Here is a 19,392-nt window from a genome sequence, read left to right on the forward strand (position 1 = left end):
GGAATCCGTATGTTTGTTTGCCCAGAACCTAGTTGTTTTTCTTTATAAAGTTTTAAATATGAATATTTTTCTTACACAAACTCATGGCTTCGCTTCAGAAGGCCTTTATTAACCCCCCGGAGCCGCGTAGAGTTCTTCTATAATAGATGGATGCATTTTTTTGAGCTTCAATCTGATGGTTGCAATCCACTGCCATTATGCAGCTTGGAAGCGTCAATGTGTTTATTAATATAACTCCGATTGTATTCGTCTGAAAGAAGGAAGTCATACACACCTAGGATGAGTAAATCATGGGCTAATTTTCATTTTTAAAGGTGAACTAAGTAACTTTTTTTTACCTTAACTGAACAGCTTCGGAGTCATTGGAATGGTTATATTACTTATTTCGGGTTGAATGGTGGTCGTTTCGCACCCCCCTGGTGCCCGTGAGCGGAAAATACGCACTTGCAACTTTGAGCCGGCGGGCCGCCGGCCGCTGCGTCAGGAAGTCTCGCGTGATATCAGGTCTCGCGATGTAAACAATTGCTTTACCGCCAAAAGAAATCTGCTAAAATGCTGTCATTATTGCGCTCCCTCACGCTGTCCGAACCCGAATGAAGAAGACGTTTTAAAGAACGTCCCATCTGCTTTGATGTCGTTGATCTATAGCCTCTGGTGTCTGAGAATCAACAACGAGTTTTTACGACAGTGTTGTCAAATATCTATTCCGAAGCTGTGGGGGGAGCTCTAGAGAGAAACCTGCGAGCAAAAAGCGAGAATACAGCGAAGAAGTCCCGAAGCTACTGAGTGCTGCTTTAAAGTGAACTACTTTAAAGGGATAGTTCACCCAAAAATGAAAATTCTGTCAGTAATTACTCACCCTCATGTTGTTCCAACCCCGTAAGACCTTTGTTCATCTTCGGAACACAAATTAAGATATTTTTGATTAAATCTGAGAGCTGGATCACTCCTCCATAGGCTTCTAAGGGATTGGAACTTGCCGGCCCAGAAAAGTTATTAAAGACATCGTTAAAAAAGTCCAAGTGACTACAGTGGCTCAATCTTAAGTTTATCAAGCGACGAGAATACTTTTTGTGCGCAAAAAGTAAACAAAAATAACGACTTTATTCCACTATTCATTTCCTTTTCTCTGGGTCTCGAGTGAGTTGACGTAGTGTAACATCGCAGCGCTTCTGTGTTGTACGTCACACGTAGGCTCACTATTGGCCGACGCTGGTCATGTGTGTGATGCGTGTGATGTACAACACAGAAGTGCTGCGATGTTACACTACGTGATCTCACTCGAGGCCCAGAGAGAAGGAAATGAATAGTGGAATAAAGTCTTTTATTTTTTGGGTGAACTATCCCTTTAAAACTATGTGTAGTTACGATTCTGAAGTAGTGTAATGTTTCTCTACATATCAGAAATATACAGAGCCACTTATTAGGGGTGGAACGGTACACAGAAGTCACGGTTCGGTTCATACCTCGGTTCAGACATCACGGTTCGGTATGGGTTCGGTACAATGGAGGGAAAAGCAAAACAAAACAAAAATGCAGAAGGCTTGTGCATGTCTCAGGCTGTACCAATCCAGGGAAAATAAATTACTTAAGTTTTATTAATAAAGTAAAGGCATAGAACCAGTTTATTTGTAGTGCACTGACAATTGTTTCATATAATTAGTTTATTAATTAAATTAATAAAAAGACAAAAAGACCTTGAGATATGTTTGGTAATTGTACCTGAATGAATTGAAAATTAATTTGCTACTGTAGCGTTTATACGCCCGTATAAATATAATTAATTATTATTCATAACGGATTATAATCAATAATTAATCATTTAATTATTTTCAGAATTTACTGTAGCAGAATCAATAGTATGATCATTTTATCAGTTCATCCAATGAACAGAAAGTATAAACAATTATTAACTCTAGGAAATATAATATCTTCCTGGCCAAGAAAGAATCCCCAGCTAACAGTAACTTAAGAAATAAATCAAGGGTAAAAGCATAGGTAACTTAGATCGCAGTTCAAGACAATAAATTCGTATCACAAGTAATACTTCTCTTTTCAAATACAAACAATACTTTATTGATTATATGCTAACTAGGGTTGGGTATTGGTTGGGTTTTATCCGATACCAGTACCTACTCTGTATTTTTCAAATGGTTCCGGTGCTTAAACGGTTCTTAAACCGGTACTTAAGAAAACGAAACCGCACTTTATCAAAAAAATAATAATACCTGTGTGTGTTTTCTGAAAAAGATTTTCTGATTTCTGATAAAATTAAAAATTGTGCTGATGTAGCCGAAAACACTTAAGATCAAAATGTTGTCTTCTCATATTATTTATATATATATATATATATATATATATATATATATATATATATATATATATATATTACATATTATATATTATAGACTTTTACAAAACAGAGAAATATTTGACACTGAGCAGAAATATTTAACACACATAGTATAGCCTCATATAAATATACTTGATATACTTCATACTTGATATGCAAGATTTGCAGTTGGCATTAAAATACTAGACTTACCCGAAGAGGAACACTGCAGCTGAACTTGAACTTTAGTCAAGAGTGTCAGAGGTTATGGGTTCTAATCCGCATTCGTAGGTTTTTTTTTTTTTTTAAACCGATTATGCTCATCAGTGGTTGTATATCAAGCAGGGACACTTTGTGTGCATGTTGTGACTTCACAGGAACGAATAGATATGAGGCGCCGTCTAGGGCCTAAATCGAACTTCATTCACGGACACATAAAACGCTTGCATACACATATACTAAGTAGTCACACATAGCCTACATGTATACTGCTGAATGCTCCAACTATATGAAATGCACAACGTCACATCTAAAGTCGCTCACGCACACACACACACACACGCAAACTCTACACACACGAGACGCGCGGAACTCTCCGCGGCCCGCGCACATACTCATCTGAAACGCGAGCACACACACACACACACACACACACACACACACACACACACACACACACACACACACACAAAAACTCGCGCACATACTCATCTGAGACGCGAGCACGCACACACAAACTCTCCGCGCACATACTCATATAGACGGCGCCTCATAAATAGATCGATCTCTGCAACGTATTGAAGCGCGCGTCCGAGTGAAGAAAGTGCGGTGTGCGCGAGCCACAAGAGAAAACACTGGGATACAGTGTTTTCTCTTGTGTGTCTGTGTGTGTGCGTGCGTGAGCGACTTTAGATGTGACGTTGTGCATTTCATATAGCGCCACTGATCGCAGCGGCAACGAGCACTTTGATCACTTGATTTAAAAAAACACAGTTCAGCGCTAGATCGTCTCTTATTTAACAAACGAACTAAATGAATGCTCTGCTGGTTAACTGGATATGTTTTGTTATTGGATCATTCGTGCCGCGAGATGTTTTATAGGGGGCGGTGAAAAAAGTCAGGCACCGAAATCAGGCACCGAAAGTTGCGTTCTTATTCGGTCTCGATACTACCGTTTACGTTGGAACCGGGTTTCGGTACCCAACCCTAATGCTAACACACATGAAAGTACCTAACACAAACACACGCATATATACACACACATTCATACAAGTTACAGAAAGAAAGAAAGAAAGAAAGAAAGAAAGAAAGAAAGAAAGAAAGAAAGTTTGGAAAGAATGAGTTTAAGGGTGAGAGGAAGAAATCCCAAATTTCTATATGCACTCAAGACATGACCTGAACGAACCATCAATCATTAATTTAACCCTGGTCGTTCCTTATGCAGGTTATAAAAGGTTATAATGCACCAGTTCAGTTAAGAGTCTAGAGGTTACTTGCGTTTCTGCATTCCGTTTGAGGATTCCCTTTTGTCGGGTACAAGCGTGTTTTTCGGGGTCGTTGGTTGATCTCCTCGTGCTTGGATAGAGTTCAGGGAGAACCAGTCACGTGGTGTGCTGGCGGATGGTTGAAGCGTCTTTGAAGTTGAAAGCGTGCGTTGCAGCCGTGAATCGTGGACCGAAACTTTGCAGCAAAACTTAACTTAAAACCGAGACTTTCAATCGGAAAAGAAGGATAACACCAAGAAAGAAAGAAAATGAGATACGGAAAGTAGTTAGATGACTGGAAATGTTCGTCTGTTACATGGTTACTATAACCATCGTCTGCTGTCTCCATCTTTGTTCTGCCCCATCTTTGTTCTGCCCCCCCAACCTCCTCGAGAACTTTTTGAAGAGACTTTTTCGAGAGCGAGTTTCTTTGTTCGGGTCTAAGATTTTAAACTCAAAGTTTGTCCAACCTCCAGGATGAGTTCTGGCCAATTAGACACTGGCTAAATTTAGGAGGTGGCGTTCTTTTCAGTTCTGATCGTAAATCATGCTTATCTGTGCTCTCCTTACTAACAGAGAGAACAAATGCTACAGTTTAGACTTCATTAGTATTATAAGAATACGAAACATTTTACACAGATTTCACTCAAGCCATCTCTTGAGTTAAAGGACAAGTTCGGTATTTTACACTTAAAGCCCTGTTTACAGATCGTATCTGATGAAATAGAACAGTTAAGATTAAAATTTGGACACATGCTGCTGTCCCGAGAATTTTAGGTTTATTTCGCTTCCCCCCCCACCCCCACAATGGTTGTCTATATGCACTGGAAGATTCCGTCCTAAAAACACATTAAACTTTCGTTTACAAAGACGTGAAACTCACCGAGTGGTCAGGGGGTGTTCACTGATATGTTCCATCAAAAATCGCTGAAAAAGATGCATTCCAACAGGTTTTATCGTAGTTTTTGTCCAACTCCATTGACTTAATAGGACGTGCTGTGAGACCGCAGCACCTTTACGGTATTACTCCGCCGCTTCTTCTTCTGCTTCTTCTGTGTATTCAATGAAATGCCCGTGGTTTGCTTGCAATTGGCAAAGGTGCATTATCGCCACGAACTGGGCTGGAGTGTCTATTATTCAAGCTCTCAACGGAAGAATCACGGGTGTGACGCGTTTGGCAAAATAGGTCCACAAAAGCGAAATAAACCTAAAATTCTCGGGACAGGAGCATGTGTCCAAATTTTAATCTTAACCGTTCTATTTCATCAGATACGATCTGTAAACAGGGCTTTAAGTGTAAAATACCGAACTTGTCCTTTAAGAGCATACAGTCATATTGATATGAAACACAACACACTTTCATTCAAACATCTAACAGTTATAACCATTAAATGACTTGTAATGTAGTCTAAGCAAGTATAGACACATATAGGTTGTAGACAACAAAGAATTATGTAGTTGAACGATGTTTGATTATAGGTCAGTCAAGAATTGTTCTGGGATGAGTTTTATGGATTTTGATATGTAAAGTCTCTTGGTGTGTAAAGTTTATGGGGTTTAGACATTCCAATCTGAGGTCATGGATAGTTCCTGCTGAAGTCTGTTTTGTTCATCTCTCGTGGGACCTTGGTCCTTAAGAAAGACGGGGTCTGTTAGTCACAGGGGTCAGGTGACCTCTTGGTAGGGCCCTGAGAAGTACCATTTCTGAACAGATCTGTCTTGCAAAATTATCAAACGTTGACAACGTTCTTCCTTTAGTTAAACAATAAAAAGTATTTTTGGTTGCAGACTCTCTGGAGCCTGTGGGTGATTAAATGCTCTGGGTTTGGTGATTTGAGTCTTGAATGTGAAGACTCTTTGTGGGATTATGTATGAACAAAATCACCTAAAAGCTTCAATTGTGTTTGGTTCATTCTCGTAGTCATTACAACATGAAGAGGATGTGAACTGGATGTGAACAATGACAATTCAACAGCTACGTGACCTGACACACAAGGCCTACATCAAACAAAAGATGTCCTCAAAGAAAGGTTTGAAAACATCCACAGTTTCAAACTCCTTCAGCCAAGACATAAGCCTTGCACTGGAAGACAACCAGTGGCATGACAACACCACAGTTCTTCGTAAGAAGCACAGAGAACGTGACTCCCATGCCGATGACAGCTACCACACCAACCGCATGGAAAAGCCATGGGACCAGCCACGCTTCTCAAGAAACCCACAAGAAGGAAACCACTGGAAGCCTACCTGGACATCCAAAGGCCATCAACCAACGCATCCAAAAGCACTCCATGTGGGTACTCAACAACAAAACCCACCTTGGCACCACTCAGTTAAGCACAGCACTGAGTATGCCCAAGAACCAGGCAGTTTACCCTCAGAAGACATGGAGCAACTAATGAGGCAACTGAAAGTTTTCATCGGAAATGAGGTAAACATGGATGACGAACAGGATGGCAATGGAACGAAAGACCACCGATTCATCTGATACACCTTCATAATGAAGATGACGACCACTTGTTCTACAACAACACAGAACAAAGTGGTATCTCACAGTCAACCACTGACAAACACCCAGAGGTACCAGAAAACACCATCCTGGCTACCCATCACTCAAAAAGAAACCACCAAACGAGCTCCAAACTCAAGAACCATGTGTGTGCTACAGCAACAACAGTAAGCACAGAAGGTCAGAAAGTCTGTCACAACCAGAAGGCATCATCGGAGAAATGCAACAACGGAGACCAAGTTTTGCACTACAGCTTCACGCATCCATGCCAAACTACCTCCCAATGTCTGCCAGAGAACTTCCTGCCTTACTGGATTGACCCCCAGCAGATCACAGAAGATCCCTTTTCCAAGGCAAAGAGGCAACAAGCTCATCAAAGCTAAGCCATCAAGCAAAGGGGGGAGCAAAACAGACTGAAACAGATCTGACCATACATACATACATACATACATACATACATGCATACATGCACTACACAACACCCCTAACATACTCACTAACATACAGAAGTTAACCACCTCTACCGTGCAAAACATGCAACAAACATGTTTTCCCCTACAGGTAGAAACTAACTTCAGAAACTAGCTTAACAACTTAGCTACACTTACCATAGGAAACATGGTAAATATCCATCCAACAAGTACACCTGAGAACACCTCTCATTACATCGTGATACCTGACACCTTAGCTGCGCAACAGTAGTTATAAGTCATATCAGGAACACTCAACTGCTTTGTTTTGTTTTACCTCTTCCTTCCTTTCCTTCTTCTTTTATTAGGTAAAATGCCTGTCCACCCCATAAGGGTCAAGGTCACAATAATAGGATTGACACACCACGCCTAATATTTGTAAGTCACCTTAAAACGAATGTGAGCCAGAGAACTCCCTGCATCATTCGTATCACAAATTGAAAGGTAAATTGGTCTAAACCTAGAACAATTTAAAAGAGAATAAAACAAACAAATCAAATTTAGTCACAAAGTTGATCGATCACCGTACCAAAACAAACTAGAATAACGGTCCTAAAATTGAACTAAACTTTATTCAACGTGATTGACTATATTGAGAGAGTGAACCTGTTTAGGCCTAGATAATCTAATGCCCTGCACCAGTAAAGTGACCAGTAATGGAGGTGTTGTCTTGTTGTTTGCTGTGTGTGTTTGCTTCCTCTACCCGTTTCTCCAGCGTTCACCGATGTCTTCTCAACACATCGTCGAACGAAGGGGGGATATGTAACGACTACGAGAATGAACCAAACACAATTTAAGCTTTTAGGTGATTTTGTTCATACATAATCCCACAAAGTGTCTTCACATTCAAGACTCAAATCACCAAACCCAGAGCATTAAATCACCCACAGGCTCCAGAGAGTCTGCAACCAAAAATACTTTTTATTGTTTAACTAAAGGAAGAACGTTGTCAGCGTTTGATAATTTTGCAAGACAGATCTGTTCAGAAATGGTACTGCTCAGGGCCCTACCAAGAGGTCACCTGACCCCTGCGACTAACAGACCCCGTCTTTCTTAAGGACCAAGGTCCCACGAGAGATGAACAAAACAGACTTCAGCAGGAACTATCCATGACCTCAGATTGGAATGTCTAAACCCCATAAACTTTACACACCAAGAGACTTTACATATCAAAATCCATAAAACTCATCCCAGAACAATTCTTGACTGACCTATAATCAAACATCGTTCAACTACATAATTCTTTGTTGTCTACAACCTATATGTGTCTATACTTGCTTAGACTACATTACAAGTCAGTTAATGGTTATAACTGTTAGATGTTTGAATGAAAGTGTGTTGTGTTTCATATCAATATGACTGTATGCTCTTAAAGGACAAGTTCGGTATTTTACACTTAAAGCCCTGTTTACAGATCGTATCTGATGAAATAGAACGGTTAAGATTAAAATTTGGACACATGCTCCTGTCCCGAGAATTTTAGGTTTATTTCGCTTTTGTGGACCTATTTTGCCAAACGCGTCACACCCGTGATTCTTCCGTTGAGAGCTTGAATAATAGACACTCCAGCCCAGTTGGTGGCGAATCTGGCGATAATGCACCTTTGCCAATTGCAAGCAAACCACGGGCATTTCATTGAATACACAGAAGAAGCAGAAGAAGAAGCGGCGGAGTAATACCGTAAAGGTGCTGCGGTCTCACAGCACGTCCTATTAAGTCAATGGAGTTGGACAAAAACTACGATAAAACCTGTTGGAATGCATCTTTTTCAGCGATTTTTGATGGAACATATCAGTGAACACCCCTGACCACTCGGTGAGTTTCACGTCTTTGTAAACGAAAGTTTAATGTGTTTTTAGGACGGAATCTTCCAGTGCATATAGACAACCATTGTGGGGGTGGGGGGGGGGGGAAGCGAAATAAACCTAAAATTCTCGGGACAGCAGCATGTGTCCAAATTTTAATCTTAACTGTTCTATTTCATCAGATACGATCTGTAAACAGGGCTTTAAGTGTAAAATACCGAACTTGTCCTTTAACTCAAGAGATGGCTTGAGTGAAATCTGTGTAAAATGTTTCGTATTCTTATAATACTAATGAAGTCTAAACTGTAGCATTTGTTCTCTCTGTTAGTAAGGAGAGCACAGATAAGCATGATTTACGATCAGAACTGAAAAGAACGCCACCTCCTAAATTTAGCCAGTGTCTAATTGGCCAGAACTCAACCTGGAGGTTGGACAAACTTTGAGTTTAAAATCTTAGACCCGAACAGAGAAACTCGCTCTCGAAAAAGTCTCTTCAAAAAGTTCTCGAGGAGGTTGGGGGAGCAGAACAAAGATGGAGACAGCAGACGATGGTTATAGTAACCATGTAACAGATGAACAGACCAACCCAAATTAAGATCAGATGGGTTAGATTAATTTCCAGTCATCTAACTACTTTCCGTATCTCATTTTCTTTTTTTCTTGGTGTTATTCTTCTTTTCCGATTGAAAGTCTCGGCTTTAAGTTAAGTTTTGCTGCAAAGTTTCGGTCCACGATTCACGGCTGCAACGCACGCTTTCAACTTCAAAGACGCTTCAACCATCCGCCAGCACACCACGTGACTGGTTCTCCCTGAACTCTATCCAAGCACGAGGAGATCAACCAACGACCCCGAAAAACACCCTTGTACCCGACAATAGGGAATCCTCAAACGGAACGCAGAAACGCAAGTAACCTCTAGACTCTAACTGAACTGGTGCATTATAACCTTTTATAACCTGCATAAGGAACGACCAGGGTTAAATTAATGATTGATGGTTCGTTCAGGTCATGTCTTGAGTGCTTATAGAAATTCGGGATTTCTTCCTCTAACCCTTAAACTCTTTCTTTCTTTCTTTCTTTCTTTCTTTCTTTCTTTCTTTCTGTAACTTGTATGAATGTGTGTGTATATGCGTGTGTTTGTGTTAGGTACTTTCATGTGTGTTAGCATATAATCAATAAAGTATTGTTTGTATTTGAAACGAGAAGTATTACTTGTGTTATGTGCTTACGAATTTATTGTCTTGAACTGCGATCTAAGTTACCTATGCTTTTACCCTTGATTTATTTCTTAAGTTACTGTTAGCTGGGGATTCTTTCTTGGCCAGGAAGATATTATATTTCCTAGAGTTAATAATTGTTTATGCTTTCTGTTCATTGGATGAACTGATAAAATGATCATACTATTGATTCTGCTACAGTAAATTCTGAAAATAATTAAATGATTAATTATTGATTATAATCCGTTATGAATAATAATTAATTATATTTATACAGGTGTATAAACGCTACACTACATTTCAGATTAATACATTTGTTTTCCTTAAAATTTTAATTAACAGTAACTTAAACCCTTTGCAGTTTGAATGATGTCCTGTATAAACAAAACGACGGAGTATGTTTTTATGTTTGTTTACACTGTTCGATCGCACCTCACACACACACAAATTTAAGTAAGCACTTTGTGACTTTTCGATCATGACCGCGCCTCTATCTCTCTCTCACACACACACACACAACATATTCCAGCATTGCAATCTTTACATCGCAGCCTGCTTCAGACCTAAGGCGGAGCTACAGATTAGGTGTCCCTAAAGAACCCGCGTATCTAACAGTAGTTCCGCATTACATTCATTAATTTGCACGCAAGTTTTATTTATTTTTATACCGTGTATTCTCCGTGTAATTTTAGTGAACATTTATATCTGCGTTGGCGCTGTCAGTACCCACATTTATATGGAAATGTTTTGTTTCGATCAGAATGAAATTTTTCTGATTGATGAATCTGAACATAGTTTTTACATGAATGCTAAGTCACCGGGGTGATGTGCATTTATAAGTCACAAGCTTCAAATCTGATTTAATCTTTTGATGTGAACGTAATATGCAGTTTCCTGCTGTTGTCACAAACTAACCATCCTCCGTTGTTTTAAAAAGCAGACTTATATTTACCTATTTCAGGTTCTTATTAGGAGACGCGGAGTACACAAAGCTTTGCCGTGCTGCTTATATTAATCAAGCAGTAAAAAAACAATGCCCAGATGCCCAAAACAAGGCATCTGCAGATGAGTCCGAAACAAGCACTTGTTGGACAACGTTGTCCTGCACCACTTCACAGATTGATGAGTGGGAAGATCATTTTAGATTGACACAAGAGTAATTTATTATATTCTTAAATAATATTACAACAACATCAGCTCGAAATTCAAATGATCACAGAAGTACTGCGATAAAAGTTTATAGTTCAGATAAAAACACTGTCTACAGTAGCAATCAAAATAGAGTTCAAAATAGAAAATGAAAATTACCCCATGATTTACTCACCCTCAAGCCATCGTTAGTGTATATGACTTTCTTCTTTCAGACGAATACAATTGGAGTTATATTAACTATGGGGTTGGGTTAATAAAGCCCTTCTGGAGCAAGGCCATGAGTTTCTAAAGTATCCATATTTAAAACTTTATAAAGTAAAATAACTAGCTTCCGGCCATAAACAGTCTACTTTTGTATAAAGCGCAACTTGTGACGTCAGGAGTAGCGTAGTGCATCATGGGGTAGCGTAAATATCAGCAGTACGTTGCATTACTTGCATAAGTTGCGCTTTACCCTTAAGTGGAATCCGTATGTTTGTTTGCCCAGAACCTAGTTGTTTTTCTTTATAAAGTTTTAAATATGAATATTTTTCTTACACAAACTCATGGCTTCGCTTCAGAAGGCCTTTATTAACCCCCCGGAGCCGCGTAGAGTTCTTCTATAATGGATGGATGCACTTTTTTGAGCTTCAATCTGATGGTTGCAATCCACTGCCATTATGCAGCTTAGAAGCGTCAATGTGTTTATTAATATAACTCCGATTGTATTCGTCTGAAAGAAGGAAGTCATACACACCAAGGATGAGTAAATCATGGGCTAATTTTCATTTTTAAAGTGAACTACTTTAAAGGGATAGTACACCCAAAAATGAAAATTCTGTCAGTAATTACTCACCCTCATGTTGTTCCAACCCCGTAAGACCTTTGTTCATCTTCGGAACACAAATTAAGATATTTTTGATTAAATCTGAGAGCTGGATCACTCCTCCATAGGCTTCTAAGGGATTGGAACTTGCCGGCCCAGAAAAGTTATTAAAGACATCGTTAAAAAAGTCCAAGTGACTACAGTGGCTCAATCTTAAGTTTATCAAGCGACGAGAATACTTTTTGTGCGCAAAAAGTAAACAAAAATAACGACTTTATTCCACTATTCATTTCCTTTTCTCTGGGTCTCGAGTGAGTTGACGTAGTGTAACATCGCAGCGCTTCTGTGTTGTACGTCACACGTAGGCTCACTATTGGCCGACGCTGGTCATGTGTGTGATGCGTGTGATGTACAACACAGAAGCGCTGCGATGTTACACTACGTGATCTCACTCGAGGCCCAGAGAGAAGGAAATGAATAGTGGAATAAAGTTTTTTTTGGGGGGGTGAACTATCCCTTTAAAACTATCCCTTCAAAACTATGTGTAGTTATGATTCTGAAGTAAGTGTAATGTTTCTCTACATATCAGAAATATACAGAGCCACTTATTAGGGGTGGAACGGTACACAGAAGTCACGGTTCGGTTCATACCTCGGTCCAGACATCATGGTTCGGTACGGGTTCGGTACAATGGAGGGAAAAGCAAAACAAAACAAAAATGCAGAAGGCTTGTGCATGTCTCAGGCTGTACCAATCCAGGGAAAATAAATTACTTAAGTTTTATTAATAAAGTAAAGGCATAGAACCAGTTTATTTGTAGTGCACTGACAATAGTTTTATATAATTAGTTTATTAATTCAATTAATAAAAAGACAAAAAGACCTTGAGATATGTTTGGTAATTGTACCTGAATGAATTGAAAATTAATTTGCAACATTTCAGATTAATACATTTGTTTTCCTTAATTTTAATTAACAGTAACTTAAACCCTTTGCAGTTTGAATGATGTCCTGTATAAACAAAACGACGGAGTATGTTTTTATGTTTGTTTACACTGTTCGATCGCACCTCACACACACACAAATTTAAGTAAGCACTTTGTGACTTTTCGATCGTGACCGCGCCTCTATCTCTCTCTCACACACACACACACAACATATTCCAGCATTGCAATCTTTACATCGCAGCCTGCTTCAGACCTAAGGCGGAGCTACAGATTAGGTGTCCCTAAAGAACCCGCGTATCTAACAGTAGTTCCGCATTACATTCATTAATTTGCACGCAAGTTTTATTTATTTTTATACCGTGTATTCTCCGTGTAATTTTAGTGAACATTTATATCTGCGTTGGCGCTGTCAGTACCCACATTTATATGGAAATGTTTTGTTTCGATCAGAATGAAATTTTTCTGATTGATGAATCTGAACATAGTTTTTGCATGAATGCTAAGTCACCGGGGTGATGTGCATTTATAAGTCACAAGCTTCAAATCTGATTTAATCTTTTGATGTGAACGTAATATGCAGTTTCCTGCTGTTGTCACAAACTAACCATCCTCCGTTGTTTTAAAAAGCAGACTTATATTTACCTATTTCAGGTTCTTATTAGGAGACGCGGAGTACACAAAGCTTTGCCGTGCTGCTTATATTAATCAAGCAGTAAAAAAACAATGCCCAGATGCCCAAAACAAGGCATCTGCAGATGAGTCCGAAACAAGCACTTGTTGGACAACGTTGTCCTGCACCACTTCACAGATTGATGAGTGGGAAGATCATTTTAGATTGACACAAGAGTCATTTATTATATTCTTAAATAATATTACAACAACATCAGCTCGAAATTCAAATGATCACAGAAGTACTGAGATAAAAGTTTATAGTTCAGATATAAACACTGTCTACAGTAGCAATCAAAATAGAGTTCAAAATAGAAAATGAAAATTACCCCATGATTTACTCACCCTCAAGCCATCGTTAGTGTATATGACTTTCTTCTTTCAGACGAATACAATTGGAGTTATATTAACTATGGGGTTGGGTTAATAAAGCCCTTCTGGAGCAAGGCCATGAGTTTCCAAAAGTATCCATATTTAAAACTTTATAAAGTAAAATAACTAGCTTCCGGCCATAAACAGTCTACTTTTGTATAAAGCGCAACTTGTGACGTCAGGAGTAGCGTAGTGCATCATGGGGTAGCGTAAATATCAGCAGTACGTTGCATTACTTGCATAAGTTGCGCTTTACCCTTAAGTGGAATCCGTATGTTTGTTTGCCCAGAACCTAGTTGTTTTTCTTTATAAAGTTTTAAATATGAATATTTTTCTTACACAAACTCATGGCTTCGCTTCAGAAGGCCTTTATTAACCCCCCGGAGCCGCGTAGAGTTCTTCTATAATAGATGGATGCACTTTTTTGAGCTTCAATCTGATGGTTGCAATCCACTGCCATTATGCAGCTTAGAAGCGTCAATGTGTTTATTAATATAACTCCGATTGTATTCGTCTGAAAGAAGGAAGTCATACACACCAAGGATGAGTAAATCATGGGCTAATTTTCATTTTTAAAGTGAACTACTTTAAAGGGATAGTACACCCAAAAATGAAAATTCTGTCAGTAATTACTCACCCTCATGTTGTTCCAACCCCGTAAGACCTTTGTTCATCTTCGGAACACAAATTAAGATATTTTTGATTAAATCTGAGAGCTGGATCACTCCTCCATAGGCTTCTAAGGGATTGGAACTTGCCGGCCCAGAAAAGTTATTAAAGACATCGTTAAAAAAGTCCACGTGACTACAGTGGCTCAATCTTAAGTTTATCAAGCGACGAGAATACTTTTTGTGCGCAAAAAGTAAACAAAAATAACGACTTTATTCCACTATTCATTTCCTTTTCTCTGGGTCTCGAGTGAGTTGACGTAGTGTAACATCGCAGCGCTTCTGTGTTGTACGTCACACGTAGGCTCACTATTGGCCGACGCTGGTCATGTGTGTGATGCGTGTGATGTACAACACAGAAGTGCTGCGATGTTACACTACGTGATCTCACTCGAGGCCCAGAGAGAAGGAAATGAATAGTGGAATAAAGTCTCTTTTTTTTTGGTTGAACTATCCCTTTAAAACTATGTGTAGTTACGATTCTGAAGTAAGTGTAATGTTTCTCTACATATCAGAAATATACAGAGCCACTTATTAGGGGTGGAACGGTACACAGAAGTCACGGTTCGCCAGCCAGCAATGACATGTGGGGCCCAGATGGGTTAAGTACGGGTTCCATGGTTACTGTGTGGGCATGGGCTTTGGCTGGGTGAAATCAGCGGGTCCCATGTAGGTTTTGTAGTATGAGTCCCACATAGGAAGCCCATATGAGCTGATTACATGGGCCCCATAAGGGACAGGCATGGGCCAATTGGGCATGGGTTTGAACTGAGAACACATATATGGGTCCTGCATAGCATAGCATATTTATGGGCCAAGTGGGCATGGGTTTGATCTGGGAACACATATATGGGTCTTGAATGGCATATTTATGGTCCAAGTGGGCATGGGTTTGAACTGGGAACACATATATGGGCCTTGAATGGCACATTTATGGGCCGAGTGGGCATGGGTTTGAACTGGGAATGCATATATGGGTCCTGCATAGAATTTTTATGAGCCAAGTGGGCATGGGTTTGAACTGGGAACACATATATGGGTCCTGCATGGTTTATTTATGGGCCAAGTGGGCATGTGTTTGATCTGGGAACACATATATGGGTCTTGCATGACATATTTATGGGCCAAGTGGCCATGGGTTTGAACTGGGAACACATATATGGGTCCTGCATAGAATTGTTATGGGCCAAGTGGTCATGGGTTTGAACTGGGAACACATGGGTCCTGCATGGCAGAGGCGCAAAGTAACTATGTAGGCCTATTGAGTTATGTAATTACTTGCTGTACAATTTTTTGTAACTTGTAGTAACTCTACATGTAGGCTAATCAAGCATGTTGAGATTGAGTAATTGTAACTCAATACATTTCAAGTCACGCTAGTCACCAAAGAACAAACATTGCATACATGTAGATCTTTTGCCAAAACAAAGTCGTGCAGAAATTTAACTTCCCAAAAATGTAAAAAACATCAAAATAGGTCAAAGTTTACGCTGTGTTGAATTATGCTGATTAGTGGACTCTCAGAAAGGTTGCAGGCCTACCGTAACACTTCAAATAATAGTCCAGTCCCAGACACCTGTCCCTTGGGGCAGAAACACATATTTAGACAAATAACTAGGGATGCTAGATATTATCGGCCGATATTGGCTTTAAAATTCAATATCGGTAAATATCGGTATCGGTTTTTGAAATGGTTTAAAATGACTAAAGTATGTAATTTTATACCTTATTGGAAAGCTCGTTTCTTCTCAAAGCGATTGAGAGTTTGTTGTGACATTTAAATTGTTTTTTAAAGATTATGTTTGTTGTTCAATGTAACAATTTTGTATTAATGTATTTTTTGGAGAGATGTTTTTTTTTCTGGCATGAATTGCCCAGTTAGGACCCACAGACTCTTACAGAGCCCATTTAAAGCCCATCTGGGTAGATCCCGGGTGCAAGCCCACTTTAGACCCATTTGGGCAGGTGGGGCCCAAATGGGTCTGACATGAATTGCCCAATTAAGACCCATGCAGTACCCTTACAGGTCCCACTTTTAGTACGTCTGGGCTTCCACGGCTTGCCCCAATGTGGATCCCGGGTGCAAGCCCATAATGGGGCCCACATTTGCCGCCCATGAAGCCCTCATCTGGGCCCCACATGTCATTGCTGGCTGGTTCGGTACGGGTTCGGTACAATGGAGGGAAAAGCTAAACAAAACAAAAATGCAGAAGGCTTGTGCATGTCTCAGGCTGTACCACCAAAGGAAAATAAATTACTTAAGTTTTATTAATAAAGTAAAGGCATAGAACCAGTTTATTTGTAGTGCACTGACAATAGTTTTATATAATTAGTTTATTAATTCAATTAATAAAAAGACCAAAAGACCTTGAGATATGTTTGGTAATTGTACCTGAATGAATTGAAAATTATTTTTGCTACATTTCAGATTAATACATTTGTTTTCCTTAATTTTAATTAACAGTAACTTAAACACTTTGCAGTTTGAATGATGTCCTGTATAAACAAAATTACGGAGTATGTTTTTATGTTTACACTGTTCGATCGCACCTCTCACACACACACACACACACACACACACACAAATTTAAGTAAGCACTTTGTGACTTTTCGATCGTGACCGCGCCTCTATCTCTCTCTCACACACACACACACAACATATTCCAGCATTGCAATCTTTACATCGCAGCCTGCTTCAGACCTAAGGCGGAGCTACAGATTAGGTGTCCCTAAAGAAACTTGACACTTGAAACTTTAATCATTCATTCTAGAGATTCGTTCTAAAACGCTGATTCCTCCAGTAATGAAACACGTATTTTAGTCATTAAATCATTCATTCAAAACTTATTTTTTTCACTCAGATTAAACATTTTAAATCGATTGCAGAAATTAACATTTGTCAGAACCTCTAGTAAATTACATGTTATGTTGTTCATTTATCTGTTCAGAACCATGATCTCTGTCTGAAACACTAAAAGAATCGGGATTCTCATTTTAACTTAATTTTAACTTTTTATTAAAACTGTGACTCTTAAGTCGAGCCATCCTGGAAATTTAAGAATCATCCACACCTGTGATCACCTCAATTATTTTCCAAAGACACAAAGAATTATATTTTTATATTTTTACTTTAAAAGCAATCATAAATCATTAGCAATAAAAAATAATTAAAATACTTTAATTATGCATCATTTTGTCGGCCCATTCTATCATGGACTGAGAATCTGATTGTGAGAAACTACCTAATATTAAAATGACTTGAGACAAATAATGTATTATTATTATTTTTGTTTATATTTTTTTTATTTGTTAACTTGTATGAATGAATGAATTGATGCTTTCAAACACATCGCATTGTTTTATTAATACAAAATTAAATCGGAATAGTCTGAATAAATAAACAGTAATTCTCTGTTAATTTCCCAAATGCCCTTCCAGTGATATTCCAATACCATGACCATTCGAATTGAAGTTTAATGCTGTTTTTGTTTTTTATCCTGAGTAAAAGTTGTTATTCTTTCATAAGGTATTGTGACGTGTAAGTAACATGATTTCTCTAAAATCATAATCTCTAAAAACAAACAAATTTGTTTTGCAGAGGCTCTTAAGAAGACTGCACAGATCAACTGGCAAGAAACTGAGAGGGAACTCTCAAAATAGTCTGGGACAAGAGATGGAGGAGGACAGAATGCACACATGACTGTCTGCAGTGTAAGCTGTACTGATACATCTGTAGTTGCTGCTTCTTCTAACTGTCCCCAATTTATTTCCTGTTCAAATTTTCAAAGCTTTCAGTAAAGACTGGGTCAAATACAGGTTAAAAGTATGTATTTTAACAATTAGGTATATAACTTTAAAGAGATACTCTTTAATCTGACATAAATCTGCTTCTTTAAATATTGTCTCTGGAATTTCAGAATATAGCATAATATGATGTGTAATTTCAATAAAATTTTAATTTGAAAAGATTTCAATCTCACTGTGTGCTCTAATGCTTTAAAACTTGTTTGTGTGGTGTTGCTACTCATTTAGATGGAACCCAGATGATCCCTAGTTGGGCCATATGCATATGATTCCTAGTTGGGCCCCACCCAAAGCCCTGTGAAATCCTGCATAAAACCTAAATAAGTAAGTTTCTGGGGCCAACATGGAACCCATGGACAAACCCACTTACAGCCCGTATATCAGCCCATGTAGTAACCTTGTAGTACCCACTAAAAAACTAAAGCTGGGACCAAGATGGGTCTTGTGCATGTAGCCCAGTTGGGGCCCACCTGTTTATAAGTGCCATCCTATATGAAATCCATGTGGGCAGTTGGTATGAGGCCATTATGGAACCCGCAGACAATCCCATACAGAGCCCATTTTTCAGCCCATTTCATACCCACATGGGTCCCACATACAAATGTCGGCGGGGTTAAGCTGGGATAGAGATGGGTCTTGTGCATTTTGCCCACTTGGGTCCCACCTAGTACCAAGTGCAATCCTACATGAAATCCATCTTGGCAATTAACATGGGGCCATTATGGAACCCGCGGACAATCCTACATGGGGCCCATTCTTCAGCCCATTTCATACCCATATGGGTCCCACATACAAATGTTGGCTGGTCATTCGCAATCACAGATTCTACTTTTTGAAAGTATGACCAATATTAGAATTTTCACCGTAAAATGTCGTCTGAAGAAGTAACATCCACTTTTGTTCTGATCAACTAAGGGAAAAAAGCATTGCAGTAAATCGCGCCGATTACATCTAACGATTGCTTATCATATCACGTCAAACCGTGCAAATTATACTTTATTCTCAAATTGTTAAAGGTACAATATGCAACATTTTCTGCCGCTAGAGGGCGCTACATTCCAAACAACAACAACGGCGTAGCTTGATGACGATGTAAAGGAGCGTAGAATGATGGGAACTGTTGTTTTCAACTCCACCGTGGATGTAAATCAGTCAGACG

The 19,392-nt window shown here is 39.1% G+C and overlaps 3 long non-coding RNA genes across 3 annotated transcripts; 2 read left to right on the plus strand and 1 right to left on the minus strand.

Moving 5' to 3' along the window:
* The first annotated feature begins 9,022 nt into the window (after positions 1–9,022).
* LOC309484509 lies at positions 9,023–18,397 on the plus strand. Its single transcript, XR_014200868.1, has 2 exons — positions 9,023–9,504; positions 18,028–18,397. It is a non-coding gene; the product is annotated as an uncharacterized lncRNA (long non-coding RNA).
* LOC309484523 lies at positions 9,572–17,576 on the plus strand. The gene is made up of 2 exons (XR_014200887.1): positions 9,572–13,693; positions 17,153–17,576. It is a non-coding gene; the product is annotated as an uncharacterized lncRNA (long non-coding RNA).
* Positions 9,660–17,160, minus strand: LOC309484551. Its single transcript, XR_014200914.1, has 2 exons — positions 17,088–17,160; positions 9,660–16,981 (listed from the first exon to the last, which is right to left on the minus strand). It is a non-coding gene; the product is annotated as an uncharacterized lncRNA (long non-coding RNA).
* Positions 18,398–19,392: the final 995 nt, after the last annotated feature.

This window comes from Leuciscus leuciscus, assembly GCF_965113295.1.
Source record: "Leuciscus leuciscus genome assembly, chromosome: 20".
Taxonomy (NCBI): Eukaryota; Metazoa; Chordata; class Actinopteri; order Cypriniformes; family Leuciscidae; genus Leuciscus; species Leuciscus leuciscus.